The sequence below is a fragment of the Oncorhynchus keta genome, chromosome 35 (assembly GCF_023373465.1).
Source record: "Oncorhynchus keta strain PuntledgeMale-10-30-2019 chromosome 35, Oket_V2, whole genome shotgun sequence".
In the NCBI taxonomy this organism is placed as follows: Eukaryota; Metazoa; Chordata; class Actinopteri; order Salmoniformes; family Salmonidae; genus Oncorhynchus; species Oncorhynchus keta.
In genome coordinates, this window is record NC_068455.1 from 79,688,948 (window position 1) to 79,705,643 (window position 16,696).

At 42.4% G+C, this 16,696-nt stretch overlaps 3 long non-coding RNA genes across 10 annotated transcripts; 2 read left to right on the forward strand and 1 right to left on the reverse strand.

Annotated features, from left to right (window-relative positions):
- Positions 1-1,010: 1,010 nt before the first annotated feature.
- LOC127915600 (uncharacterized) lies at positions 1,011-4,539 on the forward strand. 7 transcript variants are annotated; one of them, XR_008091402.1, is made up of 5 exons: positions 1,011-1,077; positions 1,192-1,287; positions 2,552-2,647; positions 3,770-3,937; positions 4,180-4,263. It is a non-coding gene; the product is annotated as an uncharacterized LOC127915600 (long non-coding RNA). The 7 variants fall into 7 exon arrangements; XR_008091404.1 differs by lacking the exon at positions 1,011-1,077 and having other exon boundaries at positions 1,175-1,263; XR_008091405.1 differs by lacking the exons at positions 1,011-1,077; positions 4,180-4,263 and adding an exon at positions 4,480-4,539 and having other exon boundaries at positions 1,179-1,287.
- Positions 4,540-13,592: 9,053 nt separating this feature from the next.
- On the forward strand, positions 13,593-14,252 carry LOC127915602 (uncharacterized). Of its 2 annotated transcripts, none has more exons than XR_008091412.1 (3): positions 13,593-13,635; positions 13,846-13,887; positions 14,140-14,252. It is a non-coding gene; the product is annotated as an uncharacterized LOC127915602 (long non-coding RNA). The 2 variants fall into 2 exon arrangements; XR_008091411.1 differs by lacking the exon at positions 13,593-13,635 and adding an exon at positions 13,645-13,719.
- Positions 13,972-14,350, reverse strand: LOC127915601 (uncharacterized). Its single transcript, XR_008091410.1, has 3 exons — positions 14,214-14,350; positions 14,088-14,171; positions 13,972-14,045 (listed from the first exon to the last, which is right to left on the reverse strand). It is a non-coding gene; the product is annotated as an uncharacterized LOC127915601 (long non-coding RNA).
- Between the last annotated feature and the right edge of the window lie 2,346 nt (positions 14,351-16,696).

The following is a 16,696-nucleotide window of genomic DNA, read 5'->3' on the forward strand; positions in this document are numbered from 1 at the left end:
CTTCTCAATCTACTCTCCCTCTTCTCTCTCTCTCTCTCCCCCAATTCTCTCTCTCGCTCTGTTCATCTCTCTTTCTTCTCAATCTACTCTCCCTCTTCTCTCTCTCTCTCCCCCAATTCTCTCTCTCGCTCTTGTTCATCTCTCTTTCTTCTCAATCTACTCTCCCTCTTCTCTCTCTCTCTCTCTCTCTCTCTCTCTCTCCCCCAATTCTCTCTCCCTCTGTTCATCTCTCTTTCTTCTCAATCTACTCTCCCTCTTCTCTCTCTCTCTCTCCCCCAATTCTCTCTCTCGCTCTGTTCATCTCTCTTTCTTCTCAATCTACTCTCCCTCTTTTCTCTCTCTCTCTCTCACTCTGTTCATCTCTCTTTCTGTCACACTCTCCATTTCAATGCTCAATTCGAAGGGCTTTATTGGCATGGGAAACATACATGTTTACATTACCTAAGCAAGTGGAATAGACAAGAAACAAAAGTAAAATAAACCAGGGAAATAAACAATCAGAAATAAACAGTAAACAAATGTTTTTGAATTTTTTAAAACCTAGCAAGTTGCACAATATTCAACCCACTAGTGGTTAGAGCGTTGGGCCAGAAACCCAAAAGGTTGCTGGATTGAATCCCTGAGCTGAGAAGGTAAAAATCTGTCGTTCTGCCCCTGAGCAAGGTAGTTAACCCACTGTTCCCTGGGTGCTGTGGAGGTTGATGAAGGCAGCCCCACGCACCTCTCTGATTGGGTTAAATGCAGGAGACACATTTCAGTTGAAGGGATTCAGTTGTACAACTGACTAGGTATCCCCCTTTCCCTTTACATCTGACTAGGTATCCCTTTACAACTGACTAGATATCCCCCTTTACAATAATATAATAATAATATATATTTACAACTGACTAGGTATCCCCCTTTACAACTGACTAGGTATTCCCCTTTCCCTTTACAACTGACTAGGTATCCCCCTTTCCCTTTACAACTGACTAGGCATCCCCCTTTACAACTGACTAGATATCCCCCTTTCCCTTTACAACTGACTAGGTATCCCCCTTTACAACTGACTAGGTATCCCCCTTTACAACTGACTAGGTATCCCCCTTTACAACTGACTAGATATCCCCCTTTCCCTTTACAACTGACTAGGTATCCCCCTTTCCCTTTACAACTGACTAGGTATCCCCCTTTCCCTTTACAACTGACTAGGTATCCCCCTTTACAACTGACTAGGTATCCCCCTTTACAACTGACTAGGTATCCCCCTTTACAACTGACTAGGTATCCCCCTTTACAACTGACTAGGTATCCCTTTACAACTGACTAGATATCCCCCTTTCCCTTTACAACTGACTAGGTATCCCCCTTTACAACTGACTAGGTATCCACCTTTACAACGGACTAGGTATCCCCCTTTCCCTTTACAACTGACTAGGTATCCACCTTTACAACTGACTAGGTATCCACCTTTACAACTGACTAGGTATCCCCCTTTCCCTTTACAACTGACTAGGTATCCCCCTTTCCCTTTACAACTGACTAGGTATCCACCTTTACAACTGACTAGGTATCCACCTTTACAACTGACTAGGTATCCCCTTTACAACTGACTAGGTATCCCCCTTTCCCTTTACAACTGACTAGGTATCCACCTTTACAACTGACTAGGTATCCACCTTTACAACTGACTAGGTATCCATCTTTACAACTGACTAGGTATCCCCCTTTATAACTGACTAGGTATCCACCTTTACAACTGACTAGGTATCCACCTTTACAACTGACTAGGTATCCCACTTTACAACTGACTAGGTATCCCCCTTTACAACTGACTAGGTATCCACCTTTACAACTGACTAGGTATCCACCTTTACAACTGACTAGGTATCCCATTACAACTGACTAGGTATCCCCTTACAACTGACTAGGTATCCACCTTTACAACTGACTAGGTATCCACCTTTACAACTGACTAGGTATCCCATTACAACTGACTAGGTATCCCTTTACAACTGACTAGGTATCCCCCTTTCCCTTTACAACTGACTAGGTATCCCCCTTTCCCTTTACAACTGACTAGATATCCCCCTTTCCCTTTACAACTGACTAGATATCCCCCTTTACAACTGACTAGGTATCCACCTTTACAACTGACTAGGCATCCCCCTGTACAACTGACTAGATATCCCCCTTTACAACTGACTAGGTATCCCCTTTCCCTTTACAACTGACTAGGTATCCCCCTTTCCCTTTACAACTGACTAGATATCCCCCTTTACAACTGACTAGGTATCCCCCTTTACAACTGACTAGGTATCCCCCTTTACAACTGACTAGGTATCCCCCTTTATAACTGACTAGGCATCCCCCTGTACAACTGACTCAGTATCCCCCTTTATAACTGACTAGGTATCCCATTACAACTGACTAGGTATCCCCCTTTCCCTTTACAACTGACTAGGTATCCCCCTTTCCCTTTACAACTGACTAGGTATCCCCCTTTACAACTGACTAGGTATCCCCCTTTAAAACTGACTAGGTATCCCCCTTTCCCTTTACAACTGACTAGGTATCCCCCTTTACAACTGACTAGGTATCCCCCTTTACAACTGACTAGGTATCCCCCTTTACAACTGACTAGGTATCCCCCTTTACAACTGACTAGGTATCCCTTTACAACTGACTAGATATCCCCCTTTCCCTTTACAACTGACTAGGTATCCCCCTTTACAACTGACTAGGTATCCACCTTTACAACGGACTAGGTATCCCCCTTTCCCTTTACAACTGACTAGGTATCCACCTTTACAACTGACTAGGTATCCACCTTTACAACTGACTCAGTATCCCCCTTTACAACTGACTAGGTATCCCCCTTTATAACTGACTAGGCATCCCCCTGTACAACTGACTCAGTATCCCCCTTTATAACTGACTAGGTATCCCATTACAACTGACAAGGTATCCCCCTTTACAACTGACTAGGTATCCCCCTTTACAACTGACTAGGTATCCCATTACAACTGACTAGGTATCCCCCTTTACAACTGACTAGATATCCCCCTTTCCCTTTACAACTGACTAGGTATCCCCCTTTACAACTGACTAGGGATCCCCCTTTACAACTGACTAGGTATCCCCCTTTACAACTGATTAGGGATCCCCCTTTACAACTGACTAGGTATCCCCCTTTACAACTGACTAGATATCCCCCTTTCCCTTTACAACTAACTTGGTATCCCCCTTTACAACTGACTAGGTATCCCCCTTTACAACTGACTAGGTATCCCTTTACAACTGACTAGATATCCCCCTTTCCCTTTACAACTGACTAGGTATCCCCCTTTACAACTGACTAGGTATCCACCTTTACAACGGACTAGGTATCCCCCTTTCCCTTTACAACTGACTAGGTATCCCCCTTTCCCTTTACAACTGACTAGGTATCCCCCTTTACAACTGACTAGGTATCCACCTTTACAACTGACTCAGTATCCCCCTTTACAACTGACTAGGTATCCCCCTTTATAACTGACTAGGCATCCCCTGTACAACTGACTCAGTATCCCCTTTATAACTGACTAGGTATCCCATTACAACTGACAAGGTATCCCCCTTTACAACTGACTAGGTATCCCCCTTTCCCTTTACAACTGACTAGGTATCCCCCTTTACAACTGACTAGGTATCCACCTTTACAACTGACTAGATATCCCCCTTTCCCTTTACAACTGACTTGGTATCCCCCTTTACAACTGATTAGTTATCCCCCTTTACAACTGACTAGGTATCCCCCTTTACAACTGACTAGGTATCCCCCTTTACAACTGACTAGGTATCCCCCTTTACAACTGACTAGGTATCCCCCTTTACAACTGACTAGGTATCCCCCTTTACAACTGACTAGGTATCCCCCTTTACAACTGACTAGGTATCCCCCTTTACAACTGACTAGGTATCCCATTACAACTGACTTGGTATCCCCCTTTACAACTGATTAGTTATCCCCCTTTACAACTGACTAGGTATCCCCCTTTACAACTGACTAGGTATCCCCCTTTACAACTGACTAGGTATCCCATTACAACTGACTTGGTATACCCCTTTACAACTGATTAGTTATCCCCCTATACAACTGACTAGGTATCCCCCTTTCCCTATACAACTGATTAGTTATCCCCCTATACAACTGACTAGGTATCCCCCTTTACAACTGACTAGGTATCCCCCTTTACAACTGACTAGATATCCCCCTTTACAACTGACTAGGTATCCCCCTTTACAACTGACTAGGTATCCCCCTTTACAACTGACTAGATATCCCCCTTTCCCATTACAACTGATTAGTTATCCCCCTATACAACTGACTAGGTATCCCCCTTTACAACTGACTAGGTATCCCCCTTTACAACTGACTAGGTATCCCCCTTTACAACTGACTAGATATCCCCCTTTCCCATTACAACTGATTAGTTATCCCCCTATACAACTGACTAGGTATCCCCCTTTACAACTGACTAGGTATCCCCCTTTACAACTGACTAGGTATCCCCCTTTATAACTGACTAGGTATCCCCCTTTACAACTGACTAGGCATCCCCCTTTACAACTGACTAGGTATCCCCCTTTCCCTTTACAACTGACTAGGTATCCCCCTTTACAACTGACTAGGGATCCCCCTTTACAACTGACTAGGTATCCCCCTTTACAACTGACTTGGTATCCCCCTTTACAACTGACTAGGTATCCCCCTTTACAACTGACTAGGGATCCCCCTGTACAACTGACTCAGTATCCCCCTTTATAACTGACTAGGTATCCCATTACAACTGACAAGGTATCCCCCTTTACAACTGACTAGGTATCCCCCTTTACAACTGACTAGGTATCCCATTACAACTGACAAGGTATCCCCCTTTACAACTGACTAGGGATCCCCCTTTACAACTGACTAGGTATCCCCCTTTACAACTGACTTGGTATCCCCCTTTACAACTGACTAGGTATCCCCCTTTACAACTGACTTGGTATCCCCCTTTACAACTGACTAGGTATCCCCCTTTACAACTGACTAGGGATCCCCCTTTACAACTGACTAGGTATCCCCCTTTACAACTGACTTGGTATCCCCCTTTACAACTGACTAGGTATCCCCCTTTACAACTGACTTGGTATCCCCCTTTACAACTGACTTGGTATCCCCCTTTACAACTGACTAGGTATCCCCCTTTACAACTGACTAGGTATGCCTCTTTCTTCTGCATTGTGTATCACAACCATAGAGGTCATTGAGTTCTGTAACTAATTTAAGTATTTTTAGCCAGATCCTAATTGGCATGTTGAATTGTATGTTTTTGTTTAAGATCCTTTTGATGGCATAGAATGCCCTTCTTGCCTTGTCTCTCAGATCGTTCACAGCTTTGTGGAAGTTACCTGTGGCGCTGATGTTTAGGCCAAGGTATGTATAGTTTTTTGTGTGCTCTTGGACAACGGTGTCTAGATAGAATTTGTATTTGTGGTCCTGGCGACTGGACCATTTTGGAACACCGTTATTTTTGTCTTACTGAGATTTACTGTCAGGGCCCAGGTCTGTCAGGGCCCAGGTCTGTCAGGGCCCGGTTCTGTCAGGGCCCGGGTCTGTCAGGGCCCAGGTCTGTCAGGGCCCAGGTCTGGCAGAATCTATGCAGAAGATCTAGGTGCTGCTGTCGGCCCTCCTTGGTTGGTGACAGAAGCACCAGATCATCAGCAAACAGTAGACGTTTGACTTCAGATTCTAGTAGGGTGAGGCCGGGTGCTACAGACTGTTCTAGTGCCTGCGCCAATTCATTGATGTATATGTTGAAGAGGGTGGGGCTCAAGCTGCATCCCTGTCTCACCCCACGGCCCTGTGGGAAGAAATGTGTGTGTTTTTTGACCAATTTTAACTGCACACTTGTTGTTTGTGTATATGTATTTTATAATGACATACGCTCCCCCCATGAATCTGTATAGCAGACCCTCTTGCCAAATTGAGTCAAAAGCTTTTTTTGAAATCAACAAAGCATGACAAGACTTACGTGGTCTGTCATACGGTATTTTGGCAAGAGGCCGATTTGACATTTGCTGAGGACATTTGCTTTCACTGAGGAAATGTATGAGTCTGCTGTTGGTGATACTGCAGATGATTTTCCTTGCTTTTGACGCATATCTCACAGTAGTTATCGGGGTCAAATTTGTCTCCACTTTTTTACCAGACTTTGGTTCCAAATATTGGGGAAGATGCCAGAGGATGGATGATGTTATTGAGTTTAAGTATAGCCAATTGGAATTTGTGGTCTGTATATTTGATGATTTCATTGAGGATACCATCAACACCACAGGCCTTTTTGTGGTTGGAGGGTTTGTATTTTGTCCTGTAGTTCATTCAATGTAATTGTAGAATCCAGTGGGTTCTGGTCGTCTTTAATAGTTCATTAAAAAAGGTGTATTTGATCCTGTATATGTTTTTTTTCTGTTTGTTCTTTGTTATTAAAAAAAAGACTGAAGAAGTGTTTTATCTATACATCTCTGTTTTGGATAACTCTTCATGCTGAGGTTTGTTTAGTCAGTTCCAATTTTCCCAGAAGGATGGATTCTTCTTCAATCACAATGATTTCTGCATTTTCCTTCTTTTTTCCCCCTTCTGTTTAAGTGATTCACCAATCAAAACACTCCCTCCCCCTCTCTCTCTCTCGCCCCTCCCTCTCTCTCTCTCTCTCTCTCTCTCTCTCTCTCTCTCTCTCTCTCTCCCTCTCTCTCTCTCTCTCTCTCTCTCTCTCTCCCCCCTCCCTCTCTCTCCCCCCTCCCTCTCTCTCCCTCTCTCTCTCTCTCCCCTCTCTCTCTCTCTCTCTCTCTCTCTCTCTCTCCTCTCTCTCTCTCTCTCTCTCTCTCTCCCCCTCCCACTCTCTCTCTCTCTCTCTCTCTCTCTCTCTCTCTCTCTCTCTCTCTCTCTCTCTCTCCCCATCCCTCTCTCTCTCTCCCCATCCCTCTCTCTCTCTCTCCCCCTCCTCTCTCTCTCTCTCTCTCTCTCTCTCTCTCTCTCTCTCTCTCCTCCTCCTCCCCCTCCCTCTCTCTCTCTCTCTCTCTCCCTCTCTCTCTCCCCTCATCCCTCTCTCTCTCTCTCCCCCTCTCTCTCTCTCTCTCTCTCTCTCTCTCTCTCTCTCTCTCTCTGTCTCTCTCTCTGTCTCTCTCTGTCTCTCTCTCTGTCTCTCTCTCTCTGTCTCTCTCTCTCTCTGTCTCTCTCTCTCTGTTTCTCTCTCTCTGTTTCTCTCTCTCTGTTTCTCTCTCTCTCTGTCTCTCTCTGTCTGTCTGTCTGTCTGTCTGTCTGTCTGTCTGTCTGTCTGTCTGTCTGTCTGTCTGTCTCTCTGTCTCTCTGTCTGTCTGTCTGTCTGTCTGTCTGTCTGTCTCTCTGTCTCTCTGTCTCTCTTTGTTTCTCTGTCTCTCTCTCTGTTTCTCTCTGTTTCCCTCTCTCTCTGTCTCTCTGTTTCTCTCTCTGTCTCTCTGTTTCTCTCTCTGTCTCTCTCCGTTTCTCTCTCTGTTTCTCACTCTCTCTCGCTCTCTCTGTTTCTCTCTCTCTCTGTTTCCTCTCTCTCTCCTTTGTAAAACAATATTTGTAAGTTGATCAAATATTTTGGTAGCCTACATAGAGTCTTTGCGTTTTCAGGAGGAGACATTTGCTTTCCAACATTTGTTTTCCCTGGATTGTATTTGAACTACTGCAAAAGGCCTGTTTTGTCTAGATAATGTTTTTTCACTGTTATTCGGCTACATTCCACAACTAGGCTATTTTTAAAAAGCAGCTATTGATCCTCTGGGGCTAATTTATAGTCCTTCTCATGGTCTAGTAGGCTATTCTGAATGATTTCATTAACAGACAGCAGTAATTCTATAATTTTGACAAATGTATTTCAATTTATCAGGGGTGCTTCAGTTCCTTCAGAACCCCTGTGCGCGTTGCTATCCTTATATAAGGAAATACATGATAGAAGACAACAGCCTGGAGAGATGAGAGTTGCAGGCTCATGTCTATCAGAGCAGAGAGAGGGAGATCATAGACCTTAGCTTCTCACACAGCCACAACGGCCTGGAGAGATGAGAGTTGCAGGCTCATGTCTATCAGAGCAGAGAGGGAGATCATAGACCTTAGCTTCTCACACAGCCACAATCACGTGTTGGTCTCAAACATATTATGTTACATGGTACACAAACCATAAACCCCCGGCCGGTCCAAACCGAATCAACTCTTAGAATATTAGTCCCGAACCGAATCAACTCTTAGAATATTAGTCCCGAACCGAATCAACTTTTAGTATATTAGTCCCGAACCGAATCAACTTTTAGTATATTAGTCCCGAACCTAATCAACTCTGAGAATATTAGTCCCGAACCTAATCAACTTTTAGAATATTAGTCCCGAACCGAATCAACTCTTAGAATATTAGTCCCGAATCAACTCTTAGAATATTAGTCCCGAACCGAATCAACTCTTAGAATATTAGTCCCGAACCGAATCAACTCTTAGAATATTAGTCCCGAACCGAATCAACTTTTAGAATATTAGTCCCGAACCGAATCAACTCCTAGAATATTAGTCCCGAACCGAATCAACTCTTAGAATATTAGTCCCGAAACCAATCAACTCTTAGAATATTAGTCCCGAACCAACTCTTAGAATATTAGCCCCGAACCGAATCAACTCTTAGAATATTAGTCCTGAACTTAATCAACTCTTAGAATATTAGTTCCGAACCGAATCAACTCTTAGAATATTAGTCCCGAACCCAATCAACTCTTAGAATATTAGTCCCGAATCAACTCTTAGAATATTAGTCCCGAACCGAATCAACTCTTAGAATATTAGTCCCGAACCGAATCAACTCTTAGAATATTAGTCCCGAACCGAATCAACTCTTAGAATATTAGTCCCGAACCCAATCAACTCTTAGAATATTAGTCCCGAACCCAATCAACTCTGAGAATATTAGTCCTGAACCGAATCAACTCTGAGAATATTAGTCCCGAACCGAATCAACTCTTAGAATATTAGTCCGGAACCGAATCAACTCTTAGAATATTAGTCCCGAACCGAATCAACTCTTAGCATATTAGTCCTGAACTGAATCAACTCTTAGAATATTAGTCCCGAATCAACTCTTAGAATATTAGTCCCGAACCGAATCAACTCTTAGAATATTAGTCCTGAACCGAATCAACTCTAAGAATATTAGTACCGAACCGAATCAACTTTTAGAATATTAGTCCCGAACCGAATCAACTCTTAGAATATTAGTCCCGAATCAACTCTTAGAATATTAGTCCCGAATCAACTCTTAGAATTTTAGTCCCGAACCGAATCAACTCTTAGAATATTAGTCCCGAACTGAATCAACTCTTAGAATATTAGTCCCGAACCCAATCAACTCTGAGAATATTAGTCCTGAACCGAATCAACTCTGAGAATATTAGTCCCGAACCGAATCAACTCTTAGAATATTAGTCCGGAACCGAATCAACTCTTAGAATATTAGTCCCGAACCGAATCAACTCTTAGCATATTAGTCCTGAACTGAATCAACTCTTAGAATATTAGTCCCGAATCAACTCTTAGAATATTAGTCCCGAACCGAATCAACTCTTAGAATATTAGTCCCGAACCGAATCAACTCTTAGAATATTAGTCCCGAATCAACTCTTAGAATATTAGTCCCGAACCGAATCAACTCTTAGAATATTAGTCCCGAACCGAATCAACTCTTAGAATATTAGTCCCGAACCGAATCAACTCTTAGAATATTAGTCCCGAATCAACTCTTAGAATATTAGTCCCGAATCAACTCTTAGAATTTTAGTCCCGAACCGAATCAACTCTTAGAATATTAGTCCCGAACTGAATCCCTGATCCACCTCTACGCAGACGACACCATTCTATATACTTTCGGCCCGTCATTGGACACTGTGCTATCAAACCTCCAAACGAGCTTCAATGCCATACAGCACTCCTTCCGTGGCCTCCAACTGCTCTTAAACGCGAGTAAAACCAAATGCATGCTTTTCAACCGATCGCTGCCTGCACCCGCATGCCCGACTAGCATCACCACCCTGGATGGTTCCAACCTTGAATATGTGGACATCTATAAGTACCTAGGTGTCTGGCTAGACTGCAAACTCTCCTTCCAGACTCACATCAAACATCTCCAATCAAAATCAAATCCAGAGTCGGCTTTCTATTCCGCAACAAAGCCTCCTTCACTCACGCTGCCAAGCTTACCCTAGTAAAACTGACTATCCTACCGATCCTCGACTTCGGCGATGTCATCTACAAAATGGCTTCCAACACTCTACTCAGCAAACTGGATGCAGTCTATCACAGTGCCATCCGTTTTGTCACTAAAGCACCTTATACCACCCACCACTGCGACTTGTATGCTCTAGTCGGCTGGCCCTCACTACATATTCGTCGCCAGACCCACTGGCTCCAGGTCATTTACAAGTCCATGCTAGGTAAAGCTCCGCCTTATCTCAGTTCACTGGTCACGATGGCAACACCCATCCGTAGCACGCGCTCCAGCAGGTGTATCTCACTGATCATCCCTAAAGCCAACACCTCATTTGGCCGCCTTTCGTTTCAGTTCTCTGCTGCCTGTGACTGGAACGAATTGCAAAAATCGCTGAAGTTGGAGACTTTTATCTCCCTCACCAACTTCAAACATCAGCTATCCGAGCAGCTAACCGATCGCTGCAGCTGTACATAGTCTATAGGTAAATAGCTCACCCTTTTTCACCTGCCTCATTCCCATACTGTTTTTATACTGTTTTTATTTATTTACTTTTCTGCTCTTTTGCACACCAATATCACCAATATCTCTACCTGTACATGCCCATCTGATCATTTATCACTCCAGTGTTAATCTGCAAAATTGTATTATTCGCCTACCTCCTCATGCCTTTTGCACACATTGTATATAGATTGCCCATTTTTTTCTACTGTGTTATTGACTTGCTAATTGTTTACTCCATGTGTAACTCTGTTGTCTGTTCACACTGCTATGCTTTATCTTGGCCAGGTCGCAGTTGCAAATGAGAACTTGTTCTCAACTAGCCTACCTGGTTAAATAAAGGTGAAATAAAAATAAAATAAAAAACTCTTAGAATATTAGTCCCGAACCGAATCAACTCTTAGCATATTAGTCCCGAACCGAATCAACTCTTAGAATATTAGCCCTGAACCGAATCAACTCTTAGAATATTAGTCCCGAACCGAATCAACTCTTAGAATATTAGTCCCGAACCGAATCAACTCTTAGCATATTAGTCCTGAACTGAATCAACTCTTAGAATATTAGCCCTGAACCGAATCAACTCTTAGCATATTAGTCCCGAACTGAATCAACCCTTAGAATATTAGTCCCGAACCGAATCAACTCTTAGAATATTAGCCCTGAACCGAATCAACTCTTAGCATATTAGTCCCGAACTGAATCAACCCTTAGAATATTAGTCCCGAACCGAATCAACTCTTAGCATATTAGTCCTGAACTGAATCAACTCTTAGAATATTAGCCCTGAACCGAATCAACTCTTAGCATATTAGTCCCAAACTGAATCAACCCTTAGAATATTAGTCCCGAACAGAATCAACTCTTAGAATATTAGTCCCGAACCCAATCAACTCTGAGAATATTAGTCCCGAACCGAATCAACTCTTAGAATATTAGTCCCGAACCGAATCAACTCTTAGAATATTAGTCCCGAACCGAATCAACTCTTAGCATATTAGTCCTGAACTGAATCAACCCTATTAGCCCTGAACCGAATCAACTCTTAGCATATTAGTCCCAAACTGAATCAACCCTTAGAATATTAGTCCAGAATCAACTCTTAGAATATTAGTCCCGAACCCAATCAACTCTGAGAATATTAGTCCCGAACCGAATCAACTCTTAGAATATTAGCCCTGAACCGAATCAACTCTTAGAATATTAGTCCCCGAATCAACTCTTAGCATATTAGTCAACTCTCAACTCTTAGAATATTAGTCCCGAACCGAATCAACTCTTAGCATATTAGTCCTGAACTGAATCAACTCTTAGAATATTAGTCCCGAACCGAATCAACTCTTAGCATATTAGTCCCAAACTGAATCAACTCTTAGCATATTAGTCCCAAATGAATCAACCCTTAGAATATTAGTCCCGAACAGAATCAACTCTTAGAATATTAGTCCCGAACCCAATCAACTCTGAGAATATTAGTCCCGAACCGAATCAACTCTTAGAATATTAGCCCTGAACCGAATCAACCCTTAGAATATTAGTCCCGAACCGAATCAACTCTTAGCATATTAGTCCTGAACTGAATCAACTCTTAGAATATTAGTCCCGAACTGAATCAACTCTTAGCATATTAGTCCTGAACTGAATCAACTCTTAGAATATTAGTCCCGAACCGAATCAACTCTTAGCATATTAGTCCCGAACCGAATCAACTCTTAGCATATTAGTCCTGAACTGAACTACTTTTTCACGTAACGTTTTTTGAATGACCTTTGACAGCTTATATTATACTTTTTACATTGAAGTCAATTATTTTTCAGGCCACGGAGGGTTACAAGATCCGACCAAATAGGTTCCGGAAACAACACAGTCCAGTACGGAGATGTGATCCGAATCACATTGAGCCTGACTTTACCAGGTTGTGGGAACACCTACAGGCATGTTACACAACAGGCCTGATGTAGGTAGCTAAGTGCTCTATGGCCAAGAGGTCTGGACATTTATGGCACAGATGGTAGGAGGCAATGTTCCCTCTAAAGTTAATGCTTCTTTTTGTCTTAAAGGGGCAGTGTTGTCTTTTGAGACACCTTTGAATAAGCTAAGTAGCCAATAGACAGACTGGTCTGATTCTCTGTTATAATGGATTGGGAATAATAATGCATTTTATTTTGTAAAGTGGTTTGCTGTATCAAACACCATGTTCTGTCACCTCCTTGTCTGAAGCAGAAGTGGATGAACAGGTTAATGTCAAGCCCTGAAGGATTTTTCAAAAGTCTCACAGAATGTAGGTCTACATTGAACACCACACATTGGCTGCTACTGTAGACTGAATGATAGAACAGCTGTTTCCATGTTAAAATATTATGGGATGCATTTTCTCCATTGTTGTTGATGGTAGGCCCCTCTGATAGGCCTACATTATGATCAAATTGCCACAGCAGCCTACTTGACCACTGTTAAAACTGTAGCAGCTACAGCCCCAGTGTTCACAGTAAAACTGTAACTTAAAGCAGGTACAGCCTCAGTGTTCACAGTAAAACTGTACCTTAAAGCAGGTACAGCCTCAGTGTTCACAGTAAAACTGTACAGCCTCAGTGTTCACAGTAAAACTGTACAGCCTCAGTGTTCACAGTAAAACTGTAACTTAAAGCAGATACAGCCTCAGTGTTCACAGTAAAACTGTAACTTAAAGCAGGTACAGCCTCAGTGTTCACAGTAAAACTGTAACTGAAAGCAGGTAGAGCCTCAGTGTTCACAGTAAAACTGTACCTTAAAGCAGGTACAGCCTCAGTGTTCACAGTAAAACTGTAACTGAAAGCAGGTAGAGCCTCAGTGTTCACAGTAAAACTGTAACTTAAAGCAGGTGGAGCCTCAGTGTTCACAGTAAAACTGTAACTTAAAGCAGGTACAGCCTCAGTGTTCACAGTAAAACTGTAACTTAAAGCAGGTACAGCCTCAGTGTTCACAGTAAAACTGTAACTTAAAGCTGGTACAGCCTCAGTGTTCACAGTAAAACTGTAACTTAAAGCAGGTAGAGCCTCAGTGTTCACGGTAAAACTGTAACTTAAAGCAGCTACAGCCTCAGTGTTCATAGTAAAACTGTAACTTAAAGCAGGTAGAGCCTCAGTGTTCACGGTAAAACTGTAACTTAAAGCAGATACAGCCTCAGTGTTCACGGTAAAACTGTAACTTAAAGCAGGTAGAGCCTCAGTGTTCACAGTAAAACTGTAACTTAAAGCAGGTACAGCCTCAGTGTTCACAGTAAAACTGTAACTTAAAGCAGGTAGAGCCTCAGTGTTCACAGTAAAACTGTACCTTAAAGCAGGTACAGCCTCAGTGTTCACAGTAAAACTGTAACTTAAAGCAGGTAGAGCCTCAGTGTTCACAGTAAAACTGTAACTTAAAGCAGGTACAGCCTCAGTGTTCACAGTAAAACTGTACCTTAAAGCAGGTACAGCCTCAGTGTTCACAGTAAAACTGTAACTTAAAGCAGGTAGAGCCTCAGTGTTCACAGTAAAACTGTAACTTAAAGCAGGTACAGCCTCAGTGTTCACAGTAAAACTGTAACTTAAAGCAGGTAGAGCCTCAGTGTTCACAGTAAAACTGTACCTTAAAGCAGGTACAGCCTCAGTGTTTACAGTAAAACTGTAACTTAAAGCAGGTACAGCCTCAGTGTTCACAGTAAAACTGTAACTTAAAGCAGGTACAGCCTCAGTGTTCACAGTAAAACTGTAACTTAAAGCAGGTACAGCCTCAGTGTTCACAGTAAAACTGTAACTTAAAGCAGGTAGAGCCTCAGTGTTTACAGTAAACGCCCGCTGGAAGTTGCACAGAATTTTCACAACTATTCAAGTTTGCACTCAGCAGACCTGAAATTTATCCAGACCGGAATAAATTAGAAGGAACATTGGTCGGATGTACTGTGTTCTTGACCTGAGTCCTGACTCCCAGACCCTTCCACATTTAGCTTTGCACAGGGCATGTTATCACACACCCTCAAGAACGAACGTCACTGATTACAGTTTTGGACAGGTAACTAGCAGCTGTAAAGCATTACATTTAGAAAGTCACCTACCCAACCCTGCTTGCTTGTGTGTATGTGTGTTCGTTCTTGAGGGTGTGTGATAACATGCCCTGTGCAAAGCTAAATGTGGAAGGGTCTGGGAGTCAGGACTCAGGTCAAGACATCATAGTGGTCTCTGACATCATAGTGGTCTCTGACCTCATAGTGGTCTCTGACATCATAGTGGTCTCTGACATCATAGTGGTCTTTGACATCATAGTGGTGTCTGACATCACAGTGGTCTCTGACTTCATAGTGGTCTCTGACATCATAGTGGTCTCTGACTTGTCAGACTCGCTCAGGTGGAACAAACTTAAAATTGGTAAATGTTTCAGTGCTGAATGGAACTGAGCAAGCAGAAAGATATCAATGTATTTTTCACATACATCATTGTTTTAAATTTTAAAGTTATGCAAAAAGTAATCTGATTAGGATATTTTTTTGCTGGTAACATAACTGATTACAGAAACAGTTTTTATTGTAATCAGATTATCAGTCACACACACACACACACACACACACACACACACACACACACACACACACACACACACACACACACACACACACACACACACACACACACACTCCTCCCTCTTCTATAAGCATTTTAAATAGTTTCTCCTCCTTCCATCCCTCCTCCCTAAACATTTAAATAGTTTCTCCTCCTCCCTCTTCCATAAACATTTAAATAGTTTCTCCTCCTCCTCCCTCTTCCATAAACATTTAAATAGTTTCTCCTCCTCCTCCCTCTTCCATAAACATTTAAATAGTTTCTCCTCCTCCCTCTTCCATAAACATTTAAATAGTTTCTCCTCCTCCTCCCTCTTCCATAAACATTTAAATAGTTTCTCCTCCTCCTCCCTCTTCCATAAACATTTAAATAGTTTCTCCTCCTCCTCCCTCTTCCCTAAACATTTAAATAGTTTCTCCTCCTCCTCCCTCTTCCATAAACATTTAAATAGTTTCTCCTCCTCCTCCCTCTTCCATAAACATTTAAATAGTTTCTCCTCCTCCCTCTTCCATAAACATTTAAATAGTTTCTCCTCCTCCCTCTTCCATAAACATTTAAATAGTTTCTCCTCCTCCTCCCTCTTCCATAAACATTTAAATAGTTTCTCCTCCTCCTCCCTCTTCCATAAACATTTAAATAGTTTCTCCTCCTCCTCCCTCTTCCCTAAACATTTAAATAGTTTCTCCTCCTCCTCCCTCTTCCATAAACATTTAAATAGTTTCTCCTCCTCCTTCCTCTTCCCTAAACATTTAAATAGTTTCTCCTCCTCCTCCCTCTTCCATGAACATTTAAATAGTTTCTCCTCCTCCTCCCTCTTCCATAAACATTTAAATAGTTTCTGCTCCTCCTTCCTCTTCACTAAACATTTAAATAGTTTCTCCTCCTCCTCCCTCTTCCATAAACATTTAAATAGTTTCTCCTCCTCCTCCTCCTTCCTCTTCCCTAAACATTTAAATAGTTTCTCCTCCTCCTCCCTCTTCCATAAACATTTAAATAGTTTCTCCTCCTCCTCCCTCTTCCATAAACATTTAAATAGTTTCTGCTCAGCCTTCCTCTTCACTAAACATTTAAATTGTTTCTCCTCCTCCTCCTCCCTCTTCCATAAACATTTAAATAGTTTCTCCTCCTCCTCCCTCTTCCATAAACATTTAAATAGTTTCTCCTCCTCCTCCCTCTTCCCTAAACATTTAAATAGTTTCTCCTCCTCCTCCTCCCTAAACATTTAAATTGTTTCTCCTCCTTCCATCCCTCTTCCATAAACATTTAAATAGTTTCTCCTCCTCCTCCCTCTCCCATAAACATTTAAATAGTTTCTGCTCCTCCTTCCATCCCTCTTCCCTAAACATT